Below are 23,403 nucleotides of genomic sequence, written 5' to 3' on the forward strand. Positions count from 1 at the left end.
TATCCAATGGTTTTCAATATTTAGGGAAGCCAGGCAAAATGGAAAAGGAGGTGGCATGGCATTTTTCTTTAACGATGAAATCAGTGCAATATTGAGAGAGGATATTGGTTCATAAAATCTAGATGTAGAATCAATCTGTGTAGAGCTAAGAAGCAACGAAGGGCGGAAAACATTAGTGGGAGATGTATATATGACTCCAAGCAGTATTGATAAAGTAGGGGATGGCATTAAACAGGGATTTAGAGATAAATGTTTCGAGCATACGGCAGTGATCATGGGCAACTGAAGTTTCTCAGAGAAATAATTTCTTCCCAATGTTTCCTGCGCACTCTCTAATGTCGCCACATCTTTCTAAAGTGTGATGATCATTGTTGGACACAATGCCCTGCTCCTGGCCCAACCATTATTTTATAAAGCTGCAGCGGTTCAAGAAGACAACTCACAATCTCCATCTCAAGGGCAATTAGGGATGGGCGATAAATGCAGGCCTAGCCAGCGACGCCCACATCCATGAATGGATTAAAAGGACGTAGCTCGGATGCTAGAAACCTGAAATGAAAACAGGGAATGGAAACACTCAGCCAGTCTGGCAGCATCTGTGGAGAGGGAAAGAGAGTATCCGGAAAAGAGTCATATTAGACTCGAAATGATAACTCTGTTTCTCTCTCCACAGATGCTGCCTGACCTGCTGAGTTTTTCTAACATTTCCTCTTTTGATTTCAGTGTTTATAACGATTCTCCATTGCTGTTTTGTTTTTCTGCTCGATACTTCTATTTATAAAGCCCAGGAACCAGCGTGCCTTTTGTTCAGGTCTCCGTGGGAACCTATAGAATCAAATTTACCCAATGACCTCAATGAGAAAACCAAAAGACAAGATTTCGCTTCTTATGTTTTTACTTCTTACTTTGTTTTAACAAACAAACCAAAATCAACTTCAATTACACATGATTTAACAGGCAGATTGCTGTCGATGTAAAGTATAAATGACTTATTCAGATTGATTTCACCTTGAAAAAAAGTAGCCTGTTCACTCAATTTGGAGATTTCTGCATTTGGAACCCTCAGTCTCTCGGCTCTTTAAAACAAAGGGAATGTTTTCTGATTTCGAAGCTCGTATCGAAATTCCTGCAACACTCTCTTCCTGCCCTGCTAAAAAGTCCATCACTTTCAACTGTGTGTGTTTATATCTCATTCTCTGTAACACCTCTCCAAATAACACATTTGTAGCCTAAAGCCCTTCCTATCACACGGCTCTGTGAATGTGTCAATGATAGTTTGGAGCTCTGTCTCTGAGTTTGCGCAGACACAAGTGTCGTCAGCGCGCTGCAGTTCGATGACAGGCTGGGGTGATCTCGGTTCTGGAATGGAGGTGACGTAGGTTGAGGTGTTTCCTGCTCGTCCTGTAGAGTAGCTCCACCCCGACGAGGAGCTTCATGGAGATGGGGTGGGGTGTTGCAGTGATGGAGGTGGATAAGAGATTTGGTGTGATGACACAGACTTGCTTGACCCCAGTTTGCACTAGTGTGGGTCTGCAGCAGATCCCTTGGTAAGGATCACGGTTTGCATGTCATCCTGCAGCAGGCGGAGGGGGGGTGACTTTTTTCTGGGGGCAGAAAAATTCCAGGAGGATGCTCCACAGTCCCTCCCAGTTGATAGAGTTGAAGGCCTTTGTGGGGTCAAAGAAGACCATGAAAAGAGGTTGCTGCTGCTCGCTGCATTTTCTTAGGCTTGTCTTCCTGTGAAGATCATTTTCAATGTTCTGTTTGATGGACAGAATCCGCATTGTGACTCTGGCAGGAGTTCTTCAGCCATGGAGAGAAGGTAATTGAGGAGGACTCTTGTAACGACTTTCCCTGTGGTGGACAGCAGAGATTCCCCTCTATAGTTACCGCAGTCAGTCTGGTCTCCTTTTCTGAAGATAGTCATAATTAGGCATCTCAGAGATACCCTGGTATGCTCTCCTTCCAGATGATGGAGATGAGGTCCTGTATTTTCTTTAAGAATAGTTCTCCACCCTATTTTAGTGTTTCGGCAGGGATTCCACCTTTGCCGGCGGCCTTGGTGGTTCTTAGCTGTCGGATGGCCTTTCCAACCTCATGTCGGGCTGGGATTGTGCTGAGCTGGTGGCGGGTAACATGCTGTGGAATGTGGTCGAGGGCACTCATGTCGAGGACTGAGTCTCGGTTGAGGAAATCGGAGAAGGTCCCCTTTCCAATGAGCCGGATTGCATCTCTGTCCTTGATAAGCGCCACTCCATTCTTAGCTCTCAGTGGGGTATGTCCTTGGGTGCTTGGGCTGTAAATGGTCCTGACTGCACTGAAGAACCCACACATTCCGAGGCTGCCCGCGAGTTGCTGTATTTACTGCGATCCTTGCACCAACCATCAGTTCTTTAATTCACGGGCTTTTTTTCCTCTTTCAGATAATCATGTAGCGACAGAGAACGGGGGAAGTCCATTCGGACAATGGGCTGAGAGAAAGGAGAGATCCCCCAGGGCTGGTGTATTTTTGCAACAATTATTGCTTGTGTCCATGTGCGAATGGAAGCAACTTGAGTGTTTGGTTGCAGATTGAAATGCTTACTGGAAGTATAAAGCTGATATAAATTTCCTGTAATGAAGGCTCCGGGTTTTTGTATCGAAGTTCAAATCCTTCTTTTCCGTCCGTATGGCAACCTGAACAGCAGAGGAGGGTTTCGATCCATCGACTTGTGGGTTATGAGCCTAGCACGCTTCCGCTGCGCCACTCTGCTTTGAAGCAGGAGCTTCAAATTAATATTAATGCTGCCTGGGAGCCAAGCAACCATTCACTTGTTCATTTATTTTTAAAGGACATCTGTTGGTGAGCTCAGCCTGGCTGCACAACCCCACTTCACACCACCGGGAACAGAGCACAGAGCGGAAGACACACAGAGAAGCAGTAAGACACGACCAGGGCACACAAAGACAGGCACAAAAAAGTGCCTGTCAAACCAGGAAGAAACTGAAATGGAGAAACTGATCATTTATGAGAAAAGGTGTTTGCAGTCGCATGAAGATCGGCCCTTTTTAAAATAGATTTCCTGTTGTGTAACTGTGCTTTCTGCTGTACAACTGTTCTCTCTGTCGTGGAACTGTGACAGACCTTCACTGTGGCTGTGTAAAATGCTTCCCTGTTTTGCAAATATGTTCCCGGCTGTGTAAAAGCGCCACATGTTTTGTAAAAGTGTTTACTCTTGTGTGAAGATGATCTCTGCTGGCCTGTGAAGATGAGTTCTGTGGAAAATATTTTCTTCCTGGTCTCATAGAACAATAAGAAATTTAGGGCATAGACCGGGGGCCATTCCGCCCATTGTGTCTGCCCCGGCTGGAAAAAAACACACAAAATCTAGCCGCCCATTCCAATCCCACCTTACAACACGGAGCTTTGCAGGTTGCAACACTTTAGGTGCAGATCCAGGTAACTTTGAAATGAGCTGAGTGTTTCTGCCTCCATCACCAAACCAGGCAGCAAAGTGTCTCAGTGGCAGTTTCTTAGAGCAGTAAGTGTAGGAGTTGCAGTAACTTTGAACAGATGTTCCATAGCGGCATTTTCTGGTGACAGAATTGATACCAAAGTCGTCCAAAAATTAGCAGGAACTCTAACCAACACATTCATAGAGTCAAGGTGGTGAAATAAAATGACTGGCGACCTGGCTCTTACGCAGATCACTCAGTCCTCGGCCTCCAGCAATGTGCCAATGAAGCTCAGGACACTCTCGAGGAACAGCACCGCATCTTTCAATTGGGCACTTTCCAGAGGTCCAGATTGACCAGAGAGTTTTCAAGGGCGCGACGGACGGAATGACCTCATCCTGCGCTGTTACTGCACGAGAAGCTTATATTTATCTCTCTCTGGACATGCAGCACAAACCCTATTCTCATTTTAACTCTCCTGCCTTTCAAAAGATCACCCGCTATCCGTTTTGCTGTTCTCCTTCCTTTCACTGGCCTAAAACGTATTACAATTCTCACTTTCCCCAGTGTTGATGAAAGGCCATTGACCTGAAACATGAAATCTGTTTCACTCCCCGTATTACGGCCGGAGCTGAGTTGGAATTGTTCATTGTTCTCTTTTCACTATAGCAATGTAAAAGGGTGACAGAAACACTTTGATGGCAATCAACATCTATATTCATTTAAGTGGGTCATCTCCGCTCGCTCTTTGGTCTAGGAGTGTGATCCTTAATTAGGGATTTTTGTTGAATTGGTTTGCGACAAGTGGGGGGTTCAATCCCCAGCCAAACATCATCGTTTGTGGCTTTTGGTCCAATATGTGGGCTGCATAAGGAAAACAATGAAGAGCTGTGCTCTGGAAGGTGCGATTTACTGAAATCGGGAGCAGGTTTGAGAATCCGGGTCGTTACTATTCAGAATTGATTCACGCTGCACAAATGGGGAAAATAAATACAGACCTTCCACATGTTTGCCTATGTAATCTGACTCTGAAATTATCCCAAAGCAGCAATTCAGGTAACCCCATGCTGGTGGGTTCAGGTTGCTGGCTGGTGAATTCTGTTGTAATATTGTCTGAAAGAACTGACAGAGCTGGTAACCCCACAGCTTGGTTTTTATTTGACTGCATTTAAACTGTATTCTAGGAGTTTCACTGAGGAGAAAATGGGCCTTTATGTGGTTCAACAATTTTGTTCAGGGGGAATTCACAACCAGCATGGAGCTGCAAGTCAGAATTTCTTTGCAGGTATTGTGTGCTGCATAAAGATAGGCCCTGTTTTTCATTGTATTTCCTGTTGTGTAACTGTGCTCTCTGCTGTACAACTGTTCTTTCTGTCGTGGAACTGTGACTCTGCCGCTGACACATCTTCACTGTGTTTGTGTAAAATGTATCCCTGTTGTGCAAATGTGACCCCGCCTGTGTAAATATGATCCGTCTTGTGCAAAAGTTTTCTCTGTTCTGTAAAGGTCTGTCTTGTTGTGTAAAGATGTTTTCTGTTCTCTGTTGTGCTGTGAGGATGTTTTCTGTGGGAAAATATTTCCTTCCTGGAGTCATGATGTTCCCTGTCAGATGCTGCTTTGATGTCAAGGGCAGTCGCTGTCATCTCGCCCGTTGAGTTCAGCTCTTTTGTCCATGTTTGGGCCAAGGCCGCAGTGCAGTCAGGGGCTGAATGGCCCTGGTGGATCCCAAACTAAGCATCAAAGAACAGGTTATTGTTGAGTTAGAGTTGTTTGATGACCCTGCCGAAGACTCCTTTCATCACTGTTTTTATCGGGAGTAGACTAATGTGGCGGTAATTGGCCGGGTTAGATTTGCCCTCTTGTTTTTGTGAACAGGACACACCTGCTGCCTCGCCAGAGACGCCCACGTCTCGTGAAAGAAAAAAAAAACCCAGATGTTCAGGTTCTTGTGTAAAACTCTGGTTAAACCACAATGGGATTACTGTCATCATCACCACTTAATCTCTGGCAGTAAATGTGATTGTGGGATACATGACGTATCTATCAAACTCTGCTACTGTACCTGAATGAGATTTGTTCTGTATCTGTCAGTCACAGGTAGTGTTTGTGAGTGTAGGATTCATTCTGCATTTCAGACTCTGGAACAGTTTGTGAGAGCAGGATTCCTTCTTTATGGGTCAGTGTCTGGTACTGTATGTGAGGGTGGGATTAATTCTGTGTCAGTCAGTGGTACTGAACGTCAATGTGGGAATCACTCTGTGCCTATCAGGCCCCATTACTATTGGGAAAAGTGGGATTAATTCGGTATCTGAATATCTGTGGTAAATTCTTATTCTTAGGCATACCCTCGGTATAGAGGATGATTCCCCTGCTTGATGGGAATGTTGGAGTGATGATATGCCAGACCATGAGTTTACCAGTTATTTTTTTTTTTTTTTTTTTTTTTTGGGGTCGAATACAATGATGGGCCTCAGCACCTCATGGATGACCAGTTTTGATTTCCTAGATCCGTTCAATATTGATCCCATTTAGCACAGTGTTAGTGCCACATAACACGATGTGAAGATGTGACCTTGTCTCCACAAGTACTGCGGGTTGCTCAGTCCTACCCATAGTGTCATGGACCCAGGCATCAAATACGCATTGTCTAGTTAATCATGAAGTTTCAGCATGGTTTTTTAAAAAGGGAATCATGTTTAACCAATTAATGAAAAGTCCTTTGAGTGAACAACATGTGCTGTGGATGAATGGGAGCTTGTCGGCATACTGAACCTGTATTTCCAGAAGGTATTTGACAGGGTGCCTCATCAAATGCTATTGCGGATGGAAAAAAGCGGTCACGGTGTTGGGGGTAACATATAAGCATGGATAGAAGATTGGCTGGCTGTCAGAAAACAGAGAGTTTGCATAAACGGTCTATGTCTGATTCGTAGGGTTTTTTTTATTCATTCACGGGATGTGGTCACCGCAGGCTAGGCCAGCAGTTATTGCCCATCGCTCAATGCCATTCAGAATGTAGTGCTGAGCTGAATTCTTGAACCGCTGCAGCCCTTGTGATGTACGTACACCCACTGTGCTGTCAGAGGGCAGATAAGAGTCAACCACTTTGCTGTTGGCCTAGATTCCTGCGTAGCCAGACCGGGTAAGGTTGGCAGCTTTCCTCCCCTAAAGGGCATTAGTGAACCAGGTGTCTTTTTGTGACCATCAGTGATAGTTTCATGGCCACTATCAATAAGACACTCTTTATATTCCAGATTTATTAACTACATTCAAATTCCCCCAGTCGCTGTGGTGGGATTTGAACCCATGGACTTAGAGCATTAACGGGGCCTCTGGATAACTAGTCCAGTAACAGGACCAGATTTCTGTATCGGTCATTCTCTGATACAATATATCATCGTCATATTCCGTTTGTATCTCGCATTTTCTGATACTCTATGAGGTTTGGGTCACTTGTTGAGTCTATCAGTGGAACTGTCCGTGCACAATTGATTCTGTTCCGACAGTCAGCTCCCGGTACTGTAAATGAATGCGGCATTTATTCTGCGTTTGGTATTGTAAGCGAGTTCCTGAATCTCCTCATTCTGAATCTCCCAATGGCTCTGTGTTTGTGTTTCTGTACATATCTGTGTATGCGAGTGTATGTGTGAGTCTGTGACTGTGTAATCTACTCATTATCACTGAGTGCTACTGTGTGTGGGTGTGGATTAAACGCTTATATTCTCTGTCAGACTCTGTGATCCCCTTGTCTTTGCGAACTCCTAAGAAACGCTGAGACTACCTGAGGTGTTAGTGGGCGGCGGGGGACAGGGGTGGGGGTCGTGGTGTGTGGGTTGGTGATGCGGGGGAGGGAGGGTTTGAAAGACATTTCGGAGGATGATGTGTGTGAAAATGGACGGATTTAAAGCATGTGAATTGCGAACTCGCCTGTGAGAAGATCACAGAAAAGCCGACTTGTCAGTATAAATAAATAACTCCTGTAACGAAGCACAAATCAGAAACAGGAAATGCGGGGAATATTCAGCAGGTCCGAAAGCAGCTGTGGAGAGAGATTCCTGTCGCCAGGATGTAACTCTCCAATTGGATACTTCACGTCGCTCAGATCTTACACTCTCATCACCTTCGTGTGAGGAACAGGTCGGGTGGGAATTGGGTCCTTGTTGATTTGAGAAAACAGAGCAATGCAGCAATGAGAAGCTCCTCACCCCCCGGCGGCTTGGGGAAGGATGGGACTCAGATACAGGAACCTGACAGGTGCTGAAAAAAGGAAAATCAAAGCGAGTTTCAAATGCAATGAAGATGAAAATAGAATTCAAAACCATTTATGCTGACTGCAAAATTAGCATGCAGATGCAGGAAATAACTAGGAAAGCATGTGGAATATTGGTCTATTTCACAAGGGGAGTGGAATTGAAAAGTAGAGAGGTTGTGCTGCAACTGTACAGGGCATTGGCGAGACCACACCTAGAATAATGGGTGCTGATTTGATCTGCTTACTGGAGGATGGATATACTTGTATTGAAGATAGTTCCCCAGCAAGGTGACTGGGATATTCCCTCAACTGAGGGGGTTTTCTAATGAGGAAGGGTTGATCAGGTTGGATCTAGACTCACTGGAATTTAGAATGACTTAACAATATGATAGTGAATGAGCATCTGGCAATGAGCGACCGCAATATGTTCAAGACAGACATTCAGTTCGAGCAGAAAGGTCACATACATGCTGGTTATCACCTCAAGTAAGGCCAATAAGGACGTAATGAGTGGTAAACTGAGCATGTTAAATTCCCATCAGCTATTAACTGGTAAAACAAGACAGGAAACAATCAGAGACACTCAAATAATAATTTGGTGTAATCTGTACCTAATGCAAGCCCGAAGGAATGAAACTTCACTATTATTGTTAATATTATTAATAATGAGGATGGAATTCCATTGTTTAAGCCAGTTAGTAAGAGTGGATGACGATTCCTGTCCAGATAATGATGAACTGTCTATTTGCTGTCTCCGCTATGCTGAGAGTTTTGTTCTTCTCGGTGGTTCATGTCACAGGGAGAACGCTGCTGTTCAAATATACATGGTGGATTACTGCAGGGTGTCCATATGATCGGAAAATCTGCAACTAAGCTCCCCTCTGAAATATATCGGCCGTTCCTTCACTATCACTGGGTCAAAACCCTGGAACTTCCTTCCTAACAGCAGTGTGGGTGTACCTACACCACATGGACCTCAGCGGTTCAAGATGTCAGCCCACCATCACCTTCTCAAGGGCAACTCGAGATGGGTAATAAATGCCAGCCCAGCCAGCGAAGCCCACATCCCGTGACTTAACATAAAAAATATGACCTTCAATGTATTGTTTCCAGCTTTTTCTATTCAGATAATCATATGGTGATAGTGAATAAGAAGTGGCCACTGAGGCCATTGCGCCTGTGCTAGTTACTTGGGGTCAATGGGCTGAGGGAACGGGGAAAGCAATGTATTGTCCAGGGGCTGCAGCCGAACTGCTGACACAGGCAAATCAACTTTTGACCTGAAGTAACCTGAGTCCAGTCACTGGCCTGAGCTGGCTGGAGCGGGTTTGAATTAGCTGAGTTTCTTGAAAAACAAAGAGAACGTGATAAGACACAAGTCCTTGTTTAGAAAAGGAGTAATGAGGTAATGCTACCTAAGTCCTTGGGACAGAGCCAATGAGAAGATGCCACAGACTAGGCAAGCAAGCCTGAACCAACGGGAGAGAGACAGCACAGCTTGAAGAGATAAGATTCAGTATAAGAGTGGAGAATCTCGGGCGTGGTGCCAGCGAAGACTCCGGAGAACAACCATCGCGGAAATGGAAGAACCTACGTCAGCAACGTAGAGATGGTGTCGAAAGAGAGAGAGAACGGAACGCCTGGCCAGCGACAGCTCTCCTTTTCGGGTATTAGCTTTTATATTCTGTAACCACTCAGGGAGTGTCAGAGAAACCTAGTGGGTGTGCGTTTAGATCCTAGTTTGTGTATAAGACAGCAGCACCTGGTGCAAACTGCATGTGTATATCTAACCAGACGTATAAGCTATATGAATAAGATCTAACAACGTGAATAAAGCGAATTTAGAGTGAAGAGAGAATTGACTCTTCTCCTCTTTGTACTAAGCCAATAACCGTTACCGGTGAACTCCGGCAACAATTGGCTGGGATTTGTTTGCAGGATTTACAGCTTGTGTCCGTCTATGAATAAACACCATACTAGAGATTTGTTGAAGATTGAATTTTAGTGCTGGAAGCAAGACACTGATGTAAATAATAGGCATGATTGTGGGTAGCAGAAAATGCTTCTTTGCTATTGATGACAACGCAAATTGCAGAGGATGGTTTCAATCCATTGACCTCTGGGTTATGGGCCCAGCATGCTTCCACTGCACCACTCTGCTCCATGCCCATATACATCTACTGTTGTATGATGGTTTGAAGTGCTTCCCTTTTTAAACATATTTTTCCTGCTGTGCTGTTGAGAAATGTTCTTTGTTGTTGTGTAAAATGCTTCCCTGTCGTGCAAATGTGTTTCCGTTTGTGTAAATATGATTCATCTTGTGAAAAAGCATCCTCTGTTCTATTAAAATGTTCCCTGATCTGCAAAAGTATCATCTATTGTGTGAAGATATTCTCTGCTGTTCTGTGATGACGTTTTTTGTTGAGCAAATGCTTTATTCCTGGTCTCACGATGTTGTCTATCGTGTTAAGATGTCTTATGTTGTGTTAAGAAGTTCCCTGTTCTAGTGTGACAATCAGGTGAAGGGATTAATTCTGCATCAATCATTGTTACTGAATGTTAATGTGGGAATCATTCTGTATCTCTCAGTCCCCGTTACTGTCAATGAAAGTGGGATTAATTCTGTATCTGAATGTCTCTGGTATTCCCTGTGAGTGTTGGCAAAATAATTCAGTTCTCAGACTCTGATACTTTGTGTGAATTTAGAATTCACTCTGTTTCACTCAGTGGTATTGTGAGGATAGTAGGATTCAGACTGTGTCGCTCTGTCTCCCACAATCTATGTGAGTATAGTATAATTTAATATTGGACAGTCTCTGGCACTGTACGACAAAGTAGTATTCATTTGATATTTCTAAGTCTCTGGTACTCTATATCAGCGTTGAAAACATCCTGTGCTGCTCTGTCTCTGGTGTCGTATGTGAGTGTGGGGTTAAATTCCTTCCCTTCAGTCTCTGGAACCTTTTGAGAGTGTCAAATTCATTCAGCATCTTTCAGTCTCTGGCGGTCTATGTGAGGGCAGAATTCACTCTGCACTTATCTATCCCCAGAATTGGAATTGATTGGGGAGCTCTTATTTCATCGGATGGTCTCTGTACTACTTGTGCATCTGAGATTCAATGTATCTCTCAGAGGTAGTGTATGTGCGTGGGGGATGGGTGGAATCATTCTTTAACTATCAGTCTCTGGTGTCACACATGAATGTTGGACTTATTCGAGAACTGTCAGTCTCTGATATTGTGTGAGAGTGTGGGATTAATTCTTCATCAGTTCATGATAACCTATTTGAGAGTGGGAATAATTTTGTGTCTGTTGTTTTCTGTTAGTATTTGTGAGTTTGGTGGTAATTCTGGATCTTTGTCTCTTGGTGCGATACATGGATACAAGATTCACTGTGCATTTTATCAATATTATTGCATGTGAGTGTGGGTTCCATCTCATGTATGTGTGTGACTGTGTTGTATCTTTCTGTAAATCTCAGTCTGATGCTGTGTGTGAATTTTGGGTTCATTCTTTAAATGTCAGTCTCTGGTTTGACTGTGTGACATATTTTATATCTGTCAGTACAAAAACAAAATAGTGCAGGTTCTGGAAGTCTCTGCTACTGTGTTTGAGTGTGGGATACATTCGATATCTGTCAGTCTGTGCTCCTGAGTGTGTCTGTTGTATTCACTTTGTATCTATCAACCTCTGAGATACTTTGTGAGTTTGAGACTCAACCTGAATTGGGCCTTCGTACTGTATGAGTGCATGAGGTGGTCTTTGTACATGTTAAACTGTGATATGGTGCTTGAGTGTGAGATGCATTATGTTACTAAAAGAAAGACAGAAACTGCCCCTCTCTTCAGTTCGGAAGCATGATCCCAAACTTTCAATGACCTGCAATCTTCAGTCTCCATCTTGCTCTCCTGCTGATATCTCTATCCTCGGTCTGCTGAAATGTTCCAAAGAAGCTCAACACAAGCTCCAGGAACAACACCTCATCTTTTCAGTTAGAACTTTAGAGCCTCTGAACTCAACATTGAATTCAGAACTTTTAGATCATGATGTCCACCCCCTTATCCCCAATGACTTTGTTTTGTTTGCATGTGCCTTGTTTTTCTTGTTTTAGTCTCGGGTGTCAGCTGTTCATTATTCTGCCATTCATACCTCCTTTAGGCACATCTTTTATTTCTTTACTTGTCCCATTGCTGCTCTCTTTGGTTCTGCCCCACCAACATTTTTGCCATTGAATGCCTCCCATCTTCTACCCTATCTTCCCCTTTTATTTGTTTCCCACCCTCCCCCATTACACCTATATCAATGTAATTACAATTCAAACTTTTCCCAGTTCTGGTGAAATGCCACGACCTGAAACATTAACTTTGTTTCTCTCCACAGATGATGCCAGATCTGCTGTGAATTCCCAGCATTTTCTGTGCTTATTTCAGATTTCCAGCATTCACAGAATGTAGCTTTTGTATTTCCATTATGTTACTGTGGAGTGAATTATATGTCTGCCTGGCCCTTGTACTTATGTGTGCAGGATTTTCGCTGCACATGGCAATATCTAACAAACATTTAAATATTATTAAATTTAGAATCTCTCTCGAAACGAATTGTCTGTGTAGGCTGTGGATCCGACACAGACACTTTTATCAATTCAGTTCCTGGCACCAATCTTTTGGAAATTTGGGAAGGTTTTAGAGACTGTGCAGAAAAGCTTTATGATAATGGTTGTGAGGATGAAGGGCTTTAGTTACATGGGTAGATTGGGGGAGTTGTGGTTACAAGGTGTCCAAGGCAGAGTAGATAGCGAGAAACTGTTCCTGTTGGCAGAGGGCACAGATTTAAAGTGTTTGGCAAAACAACCAATGGTGACATGAGGAAAACTATTTTTACACAGTGAGTCATTAGGATCTGCAATTCACTGCTTGAGAGTGTGGAAGAGACATGGTAAACTCGGAGTTGTTAAAGGGGAATTGGATACAAACCTGAAGAGAAAAGAGTTGCCACGTTGTGGTGATAGGGCTGGGGATCAGGACCAGTTGAGTTTCCCTGGCAGAGAACCACCAGAGACACAAAGGGCAGAATGGGCTTTCTCTGTGGTGTAATTGTTCTAAGATTCGATGTGTATAAGTGCTGGATACATTCTGTATCGCTCAATCCCTGGTAAAGGATTTGAGTGTCTGATTCATGATGTATTTGTCAGCCTCTGGGGATGTGTGTGAGTGTAGAATTCACTCTGCATTGCTCTGTCTCTGGTGCACTATGTGAGTGTGGGATTCATTATGTATTGGTCAGTCTCTGGGGATGTGTGTGAGTGTAGGATTCACTCTGCATTGCTCTGTCTCTGGTGCACTATGTGAGTGTGGGATTCCTTATGTATTGGTCAGTCTCTGGGGATGTGTGTGAGTGTAGGATTCACTCTGCATTGCTCTGTCTCTGGTACACTATGTGAGTGCAGGATTCATTATATATCTGTGAGTCTCTGAGGTACTTTGAAAATCGGTATTCATTCTACCAAGAATATGCTTCATTGGGCCATTTGGACACATTGGTACATTATTTCTAACGATCTTCAACCCAGTTTACTTTATGTAATATTACCTGTTTTTCCATGAAATCTATTCACTTTCCTATGCTTATCTTACTTTCCCTGAAATACAGCTGTGCTAATCGTCTTGACTGCTCAATATGACAGCCAGTTCCAAATTCTACCAACTCAGTGGGATAACAAGATAATATCGAATTCTCTTTGAATTGATTGTTGACACCTCTATGTCCACCCTATCACATCCCATCACTAATTCCTCATATTGAGCTGTTTCTGCAACACACACAGTTAATGTCATTGTATCAAAATCCTGGAACTCCCTCCCTCACACCACAGGGACTGCAGCGGACCAGGAAGGCAGCTCACCACCACCTTCACTTAGTAATGGACAATAAATGCTGGCCGAGCCAGCGAATCTCATATCCATTGAATTAATAAAAAAAAGTTCAGCTCTGTTGCACTTCTCAGCTCTGGCCAGTAGATGTCAGCACACTCAGAGAGCGACAGAACAGACAAGAACCGTTCACATTTTATTGGACGGCGAAGGGAGGTATTTGGAATTACTAACGGTGGAGATGACATTTCATAATATTTTATTGTACCAAGCAGAAGTTATAATGTTGTGCTGAAACCGTCAGACCGTTGTTTTGTATTTGAGAGTGAGATACATTCTTCATTGCCCTTTTCTGGCCCGTATTGTGAACGTGGGATTCAATATCTATGTCACTCACTGGTACTGTGTGAAACTGAGAGACATTCTGAAGTTGTCAGTTTTGGTTACTGTATGTGAGTGTGGAGACGTTGTCAGTGGAACTGCCAGTATGTTTGGATTTATTCTGTAACAGTCACTCTCTTGTACATTATATTTGTGTTATATTCCATTCCTATCTTTCATTTTCTGATACTGAGAGAGGTGGGTTACATTCTGAAACTGTCAGTGGAACTGTATGTGTGGAAGGATTTTGCTCTATCAGTCAGCTTCTGCTACTGAAAGTGAGTGCTGCAGTCATTCTGTGTCTCTCATTCTCTGGTACAATATACCTGTGTCATATTCAGAAGGCACATTGCATTTTCTGGTACTGTATGAGCGTCGGGACACTTTTTAAAGTAGAACTGTAGGTGTGGAAGTGTTTTGTTCTCAATAACTTTCTGGTAATGCAAATGAGTTTGGGACTCATTCTGAATTTCTTAATGGTGTGTGTGTGTTTAATCCTATCAGTCAGTACTACTGTATGTGAACATGGAAATCATTCTGAATTTGAAGTCTTTGGTGCCCTTTTTAAATTCATTCATGTGGCGTTAGCTTCGCTGGCTAGGCCAGCAGTTATTGTCCATCCTTTTTTGCCCTTGAGAAGGTGGTGGTGAGATACCTTCTTCAACCTCTGCAGTGCATGTGGTGTAGGCACATCCCCAGTACTATTCGGAAGGGAGTTCCAGGATTTTGACCCAGTGACAGTGAAGTTACAGTGATATATTTCCAAGTCAGGATTTTGAGTGTAGTATCCACTCTGTATCCGGTACATACATGTCAGACTCTCGTAACGTGTGTGAGCATAAGATTCAATACAGATCTGTCAATGGCACTCTGTATCTGTGATATTGTAAAGTAAGTGTGGGAATCATATGTTTCTTTCATCACTTCTTTCTGTTTGTGAGCATGAAATTCATTCTGTATCTGACAGTGGGATTAATTTTACATCTGTCAATCTTTGGTATTATAAAACAATGTGAGATTCAATTGGAGTTTTCCAATCATTGGTATTGTATGTGAAAGTGGAGCTTATTGTGTGTGTGTGTGTTAGTGTGTGGTATTCCATTTGTATCCGTCAGCATCTGTTACTCTATGTGATGCTTGGACTCTTTCTCAATCTCTCAGTGGTACAATTGGTTTGTTATATTTCTTTAGTATCACTCAGATTCAACTATTGTGAGTGAGTGCAGTGACCAGCCTGTATCTTTCAGCATCTGGCACTGAAAATGTACTTGAGAATTTTTCTCTGATTCTGTGTGTGTGGGATTCATTATATAACTTTCAGTCTCTGGGACTAATTATAAGTTTGGATTCATTCCATATTCATTTCCAGCAGAACATCAGGCCACTGATATGGTAGGTTTAAAGCAAACAATGTGTGTCATCTTTGGCTGAGTATTAAATCTCTGTCACTGTGAACACAATTGTGAAAGATAATGTATCCTTCAATCGGTCCCCAAAGAAGTTACCTCTTTGTACGTCTCACGTGCAGCCAGCAGAGGGCACCAGTCCACAATATATTGGCTCCTGCTGTTTCTGTGGACACATCGAGACAGGAAAAGGTCTGTTGCTGCCCGGGGAACGGGCCGTGAAACAGACAAAGATAGTGACCAACTACAACGGCTCCATGTAGATATCCACAAAGTTCCGAACAATAAAAAAATGCAACTTATCCTGGAAGGGATGATGAAGTTTTGTCTGAAATAACTACACCAACACTTCCCTTAAAATAATTGATTTGCTGTCACTAATTCAATACCAACCGTTTAAATTTCAGCCGGTATTCATTTCCAGTTCTTAGACAGACACTTTCACTGACCGGTTCAATCTTTGCAAAACTTTTCGAATTCCCTCTCAATAAACTAAATTACAGGCCCGTGATGCGATTTTATCTTGTTCTTAGTCCCATTCATTTGTTATACCTGCAGACTAACTGGTTTAGAGGCTGGTCTGTTTGTGACCTTAGTTCTCCTTCTCTGCCTGATCCTCATACCTCTTGACTGCCTTGTAGATAACAAATCTCTCCAACTCAACCTTGGCCAAACCCCGCGTCACAACTCAAACCCAAACACATCATATTCTCCAATTCGGCTGGAAGAGGGATTAGTAAAAGTCTCAATGCTTCTGGGAGGGGAGTTGTATGTTAATGGAATAGAACCTGTCCTAGAAATGGAAGCAGACTGTTTGTCTGTTTGTAGAAGCGACTGGAATGAGGCGGTGATATTGCTGACAGCTCCCCGCCCCGCCTCTCACTCTGTCCCGTTCTCAGTCAGGTCGGGGCGGGCTATTTAAAAGAGGAACGTGAAGCAGCTCGTCTCTCATAGTCTGCAGTGATCTGAGTGAACTATCATCATGTCTGGCAGAGGGAAAGGAGGCAAAGGACTGGGGAAAGGCGGAGCAAAGCGGCACCGCAAAGTGCTTCGTGATAATATCCAGGGCATCACCAAACCAGCAATCCGCCGCCTGGCTCGCCGTGGCGGTGTCAAGCGGATCTCGGGTTTGATCTGAGGAGACTCGCGGGGTGCTGAAGGTTTTCCTGGAGAATGTGATCAGGGATGCGGTCACCTACACTGAACACGCCAAGCGCAAGACGGTCACTGCCATGGATGTGGTGTACGCTCTGAAACGCCAGGGCCGCACTCTCTATGGATTCGGCGGCTGAACAACTCGACCCTTTCTACCAAACACACAACAAAGGCTCTTTTCAGAGCCACCCAAAACGTAACATTAAGAGCACTGACCTGGGGACGGGACAGAGAAATCTACAGATGAATCTAACACAGCTTTAGCATCATTTCGTCCTCTTTCGGTTATTAGTTCATATGTTAAGGTTGTTGATGTTTGAAATGGGGAGTGGAGCGGTGTATTTCCAGGCAGGCCTACAGACCCCTTTGCCTGTCTGGGTGAGAGAGCAGGCACTTGACAACTACCCAGACCCCACTCTCCCACTCCCAATTTAGTGGAAAAATGACTCACCCCATTTTCCCTACAATATCTATTGATCCGTGACCTGAATAAAACCCATACAGTTCATGATGTTTATGTGAGAGACCCGGGACTGTCGGTATTCACGGTGATTTCGCCCATCAATAGCTTTCTACCCGCCTGTTATAAACAGATCAGGTAAGGAATCGGAATTGAAAGCGGGTTGTAAGGTATGTGCGGCTGTCTTTTGCAGCGAAGCTAGAATTTTTAACGAAAATGCTGAAAAACTCAGCAGGTCTGGCAGCATCTGTGTGGGGACAGAGTTACCGTTTCGAATCGGCATGACGCTTCTTCAGAACCAGAATGAAACGAGTTCAGACAGTGGGCAGCCCTTTCACAGACTCTGTGAGTGGCTCTGAAAAGAGCCTTTGGGTTATTAGATTAAAGAATGGCCGCTTCACTTGGTCTTCGAGGCCGCAGCGGCGCTGGTTTTCTTGGGCAGCAGCACGGCCTGGATATTAGGCAGCACCCCGCCCTGAGCGATGGTCACCCCTCCCAGCAGCTTGTTGAGCTCCTCGTCGTTGCGGACGGCCAGCTGCAGGTGTCTGGGGATGATGCGGGTCTTCTTGTTGTCCCGGGCCGCGTTACCAGCCAGCTCGAGGATTTCAGCCGTCAGATACTCGAGCACGGCAGCCAGATAGACCGGGGCTCCGGCACCCACACGCTCAGCATAGTTGCCCTTTCTCAGGAGCCTGTGAACACGGCCCACCGGGAATTGCAGTCCAGCCCGGGAGGAGCGAGATCTGGCCTTGGATCGAGCTTTACCGCCGGTCTTTCCTCTTCCAGACATTTCACAATCTCACAAACACTTTCACAGAGAATGAGGAAATCCTCTCACATTCGCTTCTCTAATAGCTTCGGGAGGAATGGTGCTGCGGGCATTGCTGGTTGGTCAGTTTGTGCCGCGTCTTTGTTCATATCACCAACCAGATATCTACTGAACTCACCAATCCGGAGACTCCACGGAGTGAGGGCGGAAAATACCGGCGCCAAATTTCAACCGATTTTTTTTTCAAATTTTCAAATCCCGCCAAATTTGTAAAAAACGGACATAGTGTTAATTGGAAATAGGTAATTCAGTATTTAATATACGAATGTTAGATTTACTTAATCTCGCTCTCCCTTTCTCTATTCTACGGTTGATCTGTATTTGTCTGTTTCTGATTTTCAGTCTGGGTTTATCTGAACCTGAAAACAAACCGAAAATAACAGCTCCAAATTTACGGTTTTCGACATCGAAAAGGCGGCCGATAGATTTATAAAACAAGAAACACGTTTCATGTAGAAAGTCTTTTGTAGAAAGTGATCTCGACCTGACGACAAAGTTTTAAAATTCCCCGTCCCTGATGGGACTATTTCACATTTTATCCCAAGTTCCAGATTCGCTTTTGTAAAACGGGATCTATTCGGGGTTTATTTCCATCTTTTATGAAACCTTTTAGCCAGCCGGCAAAGTCTCATTGACATCGTTCTACAAACGGACGGTATATTGTAGATATTCGTGAGAGACAAAAGCGAACATGTCTGGTGTAAATTTGCCAGCGTTGAGACTGAAGGTTCCGACACAACCGGGGCTGATAGGAAATGAACTGATCGATTATTGAGACCAAACTTGACCAGAACTGGAAACTGACGCATTTGCGTTTTATTCTCTCTCCAAAGCCAGGGAAAGGGGCCGAATATAAACGCGTCTGAGAACAAAGCGCAGAGGGTGAGCGGGCAGACATTCATTTATGGGGCATTATTATCAGAACCTAAGAATTGAGCGAGTGATAAATCTACATTAGGCCGAATATGAGGGAAATAACATGAAAATAACATAGTTCGAAATGTTCAAATTTAAAACATGACAAAGTAAAAATTGAGATGAAATAGCTTTTTCAGAGAGATTGTGGGTGGCTCTTAAAAGAGCCGTTGTGTTTTGAATGTTTTTCAGCCCATTGTGGGGTTTTACTTGGAGCTGGTGTACTTGGTGACCGCCTTTGTCCCTTCCGACACGGCGTGCTTGGCCAGTTCCCCGGGCAGCAGCAGGCGCACGGCGGTCTGGATCTCCCGGGAGCTGATGGTGCTGCGCTTGTTGTAATGGGCCAGGCGGGAAGCCTCACCCGCGATGCGCTCGAAAATATCGCTCACGAACGAGTTCATGATGCTCATGGCCTTGGAGGAGATGCCGGTGTCGGGGTGAACCTGCTTCATCACTTTGTAGATGTAGATGGCGTAACTCTCCTTCCTCGACTTTCGCCGCTTCTTGCCGCCCTTCGCTACCGGTTTCTTTAAGGCTTTCTTGGCTCCCTTTTTGGGAGCTGGTTTCTTCTCATCAACCATCGTCAGTTTCCGACAAAGAATAAAACAAATACCTTCCGAGGGCCGATTAAATAGATAGTCTGACAGACGAGCTATGTAAATGGAGGATTGGAGAACCGTGATTCTGATTGGACCTTTTTTTTAAAACTATAACTGCTCCTTCTCTCATATTTTTCTGATTGGTGTCTTTAATTATCCAATCACATTTCGACTTCTCCACCAATTATTCGCCCATTTACTGCAACCAGGCCACACATTCTACAAGGCTTCTCTCCAGCCTGAGTTTCTCTGTGTGTAAAGATATATTGGGAAATGTTGTCTGGCTGTCGGTGCGAGGGACCGTCCGGGGATGCAGGATTCCTTCTGGTTCTCTGACCCTCTGCTAATGTGTGAGGTAGGGGGATAGAGTATAGCGGGTGCATTCTGTTCTTGAAGCTGTGGTACAGTGTGTGTCTGCTGTATCCTGTGCTGGTCAGTTTATGGAACTGGAAATGAGACTGTCCGTGGACACGATAAGAAGGCCAGACACTCACAGTTCCTGAAAGAACCCACATTCCCGGACAGCCCCTCGTACCGACAGCCAGGCGACATTTCCCGGTGTATCTTTACACACTGAGAAACTCCGGCTGGAAAGGGTCTTTGTAAAATGTATTTCCTGATTGTAGTAAGGAGGCTTATGATTGGTGGAGAAACCTGAATATGATTGGTCGGGTTAGCTATCCAATCAAAAAAAACACCATATAAGTCCCATTTTGTTTTAAAAATGTCCAATCAGAATCATTCTTTCCCCCATTCCTCATTAGCATATATCTGTCAGACTGTCTATTTAATGAGCGGACGGAAGGGGTTTGGTTTATTTCAGTGTCTGAAATTGGGATTGAAGATGGTTGATGAGAAGAAGAAACCAGTTGCTAAGAAGGGCGCCAAGAAAGCGGTGAGTAAACCGGCAGGAAAGGGCGGCAAGAAGCGGCGAAAGTCGAGGAAGGAGAGTTACTCCATCTACATCTACAAAGTGATGAAGCAGGTTCACCCCGACACCGGCATCTCCTCCAAGGCCATGAGCATCATGAACTCGTTCGTGAGCGATATTTTCGAGCGCATCGCGGGTGAGGCTTCCCGCCTGGCCCATTACAACAAGCGCAGCACCATCAGCTCCCGGGAGATCCAGACCGCCGTGCGCCTGCTGCTGCCCGGGGAACTGGCCAAGCACGCCGTGTCGGAAGGGACAAAGGCGGTCACCAAGTACACCAGCTCCAAGTAAAACCCCACAATGGACTGAACCACACCCGAAACACAACGGCTCTTTTAAGAGCCACCCACAATCTCTCCGAGAAAGCTATTTCATCTCAATGTTTAATTTGTCGCGTTTCTAATTTGAACATTTTCGAATGGTGTTTTCTGTTAGTTTTGTTTCCTACTTTCAGGCTAATGTAGATTTATCACTCTGTTCAATCATTCGCTGTTATTAATAATGGCCCATAAATTAATGGCTGTCCGCTGACCCTCTGCGCTTTGTTCTCAGACGCGTTTATATTCGGCCCCTTTCCTTGTTTTTGGGGGGAGAGAGAATAGAGCGCAAATGCGTCAGTTTCCAGTTCTGGTCAAGTTTGGTCTCAATAATCGATCAGTTCATTTCCTATCAGCCCCGCTTGTGTAGCAACCTTCAGTCTCAACGCTGGCAAATTTACACCAAAAATGTTAACTTTTGACTGTCGAATATCTACAATATACCGTCCGTTTGCAGAACTATGTAAATGAAACTTTCTGCCGGCTGGTTAAAGGGTTTCATAAAGGATGGAAATTAACTCCGAATGGATTCCGGATTCTATAAGCGAATCTGGAACTGGGGATAAAATGCGAAATAATCCCATCAGGGATGGATATTTTTAAAAATTTGTGGTCAGATCGTGTTAACTATTAATGGGAATTTCTATCTGAACACTATTTTTTGTTTTATAAATATATCGGCCGTCTTCGATGTCGAATAAAAAGAAAGTTTGGATTCCTTAAACTTGGCGCCGATATTTTCGACTTGTTTTTAGATACAGATAAACCCAGAATGAAAATCAGAAACGGACAGAGAAACTATAGACGAGGGAAGGAGAGAGCGAGATTAAGTAAATCTAACATTCGTATACTGAATTAGCTCTTTCCAATTAGTACTATATTATATCCTGTTTTTTGCGAAGTTTGCGAGCTTTTAAAATTTGAAAAAAATCAGTTGGAATCTGATAATTTGGCGCCGGTATTTTCCGCCCTCATCCGTGGAGTCTCCGGATTGGTGAGTTCAGTAGTTATCTGATTTGTGATATGAACAACATTACGAGACGCAGCACAAAGTGACCAATCAGCAACGCCTGCAGCACCATTCCTCCCGGAGATATAAAAATAAGTGAAGGTGAGAGGATTTCCTCATTCTTTGTGAAAGTATGAGATTGTGAAAATCTCTGGAAGCTGGACTCTGTTCTCCGGGCTGTTACCAGGGACACACACTGAGACGAACATCAACTGCAGCTGGAGGATCATCAACTCGGTGAAAGACGCCCTTTGGTCTGCCTGAAACTTGTTGGTCTTCCCCAGCTGACTGTTGCAAACTGGGTACATTCCAAGGTCCAGGACTATGTGCTGAGGGAAGCACGAAAGTTTGGGGCAGCTGCTGCAAAGGCACAATGGGGAAAGGTCGCTGTCTAAGACCTTTCTGCCATAGTGCAGCAAAACAAAAATAAAAGTAGCTGGAAAAACTCAGCAGGTCTAACAGCATCTGTGGAGAGGAACACAGTTAACGTTTCGAATCTGTTGAATGCTGATGGGGTGAAAAGTGAGGACAAGGGGGACCCTATCATGGTTCTGGGAGGGAGAGGGCAATTTGAGGGCAGAGGCACGGGAAATGGGTCGGACACGGCTGAGGGCTCTGTCAACCACCGTGGGCAGGAAACCTCGTTTAGGGAAGCAGGAAGACATGTTAAAAGCACTGTTTTGGAAAGTGGCATCATCAGAACAGATGCTGCGGAGGCGAAGGAACTAAGGGAATGGGATGAAGTCCTTAAATGAAGCAGGGTGTGAGAAGTTGTAGTCGAGGTAGCTGTGGGAGTCGGCGGGCTTATATTGAATTTTGATGGACTATCACCAAAAATTGAAACAGAGAGGTCAAGGATGGGAAGGGAAGTGTCAATGATGGACCATGTGAAAGTGATGGAGGGTGGAAATTGGAAGAAAAATTAATGCATTTTTCCAAGTCCAGACATGAAAATGAAGCGGCACCGAAGCAGTCATTGATGTAACAGAGAAAGAGTTGTGGGAGGGGGCCTGAGTAGGACTGGAACAAGGAATGTTTCATACACCTCATACAGAGACAGGCAAAACTGGGGTCCATGCAGGTACCCATAGACATATCTTTTATTTAGAGGAAGTGAGACAAGTTTAAGGAGGAATTGTCCATTGAGAGAACAAGTTCAGCGAGTGGGGGAGAGTGGTGGTGGATGGGGATTGTTCAAGCCTCTGTTCAAGAAGCAGAGAGCCCTTAAACCATCCTGGTGGGGGATGGAGGTTGATAGGGATTGGACATCCATGGTGAAGAGGAGGCAGTTGGAGACAGGGAACTGGAAATTGTTGATTTGATATAGGGCACCAGATGAATCGTGGATGTAGGTGGGCAGAGACTGGACAAGGGGAGAGAGAACGGAGTCAAGATAAGAAGAAATGAGTACCGTGGGGCAAGAACATGCTGACAAGATCGGTCAACCGCGACAGTCCTATTTGTGGACTTTGGGTAGGAGCTAGAAGGGGGCCGTCCGAGGCTGGGAGACTGAGGTGAGAAACTTTGGAGCGAAGATCTCCAGAGGAGGTGAGGTCAGTGACGGTCCTGGAAACAATGTTCGGTGGTTGGGTCATGGTCCAGAGGGAGGTAGGGGGAGACGGCCATAGTACAGTAAGTATTGAGTAATTGACTCTATGATCAATGATTTTATTACGAGTGAGCATAATGGAATACAATTCAATTACAACTTTCAAAAATGTGAAAACTAAACAAATACTAATATCCGAGATTGTAGGAAGTCTAAATTTAACGGGATGAGAGACAGTTTCATAACACACAATCTGCAGGGGATGGACGCAAATTGAATATCGAAATGGGACAAA

General features: G+C 44.3%; 1 long non-coding RNA gene across 2 annotated transcripts in view; it reads left to right on the forward strand.

Moving 5' to 3' along the window:
• LOC144670316 (uncharacterized) overlaps nucleotides 1-3,675 on the forward strand; it is a 79,860-nt gene extending 76,185 nt beyond the window's left edge. Inside the window, exon 2 of one of the 2 annotated variants that reach the window (XR_013573852.1) lies at nucleotides 2,424-3,675. This is a non-coding gene — a long non-coding RNA (uncharacterized LOC144670316). The remainder of the gene's footprint in view (nucleotides 1-2,423) is intronic. The other variant, XR_013573851.1, reaches the window with a different exon arrangement.
• Nucleotides 3,676-23,403: the final 19,728 nt, after the last annotated feature.

Source organism: Cetorhinus maximus, chromosome 31 (genome assembly GCF_964194155.1).
Source record: "Cetorhinus maximus chromosome 31, sCetMax3.hap1.1, whole genome shotgun sequence".
Taxonomy (NCBI): Eukaryota; Metazoa; Chordata; class Chondrichthyes; order Lamniformes; family Cetorhinidae; genus Cetorhinus; species Cetorhinus maximus.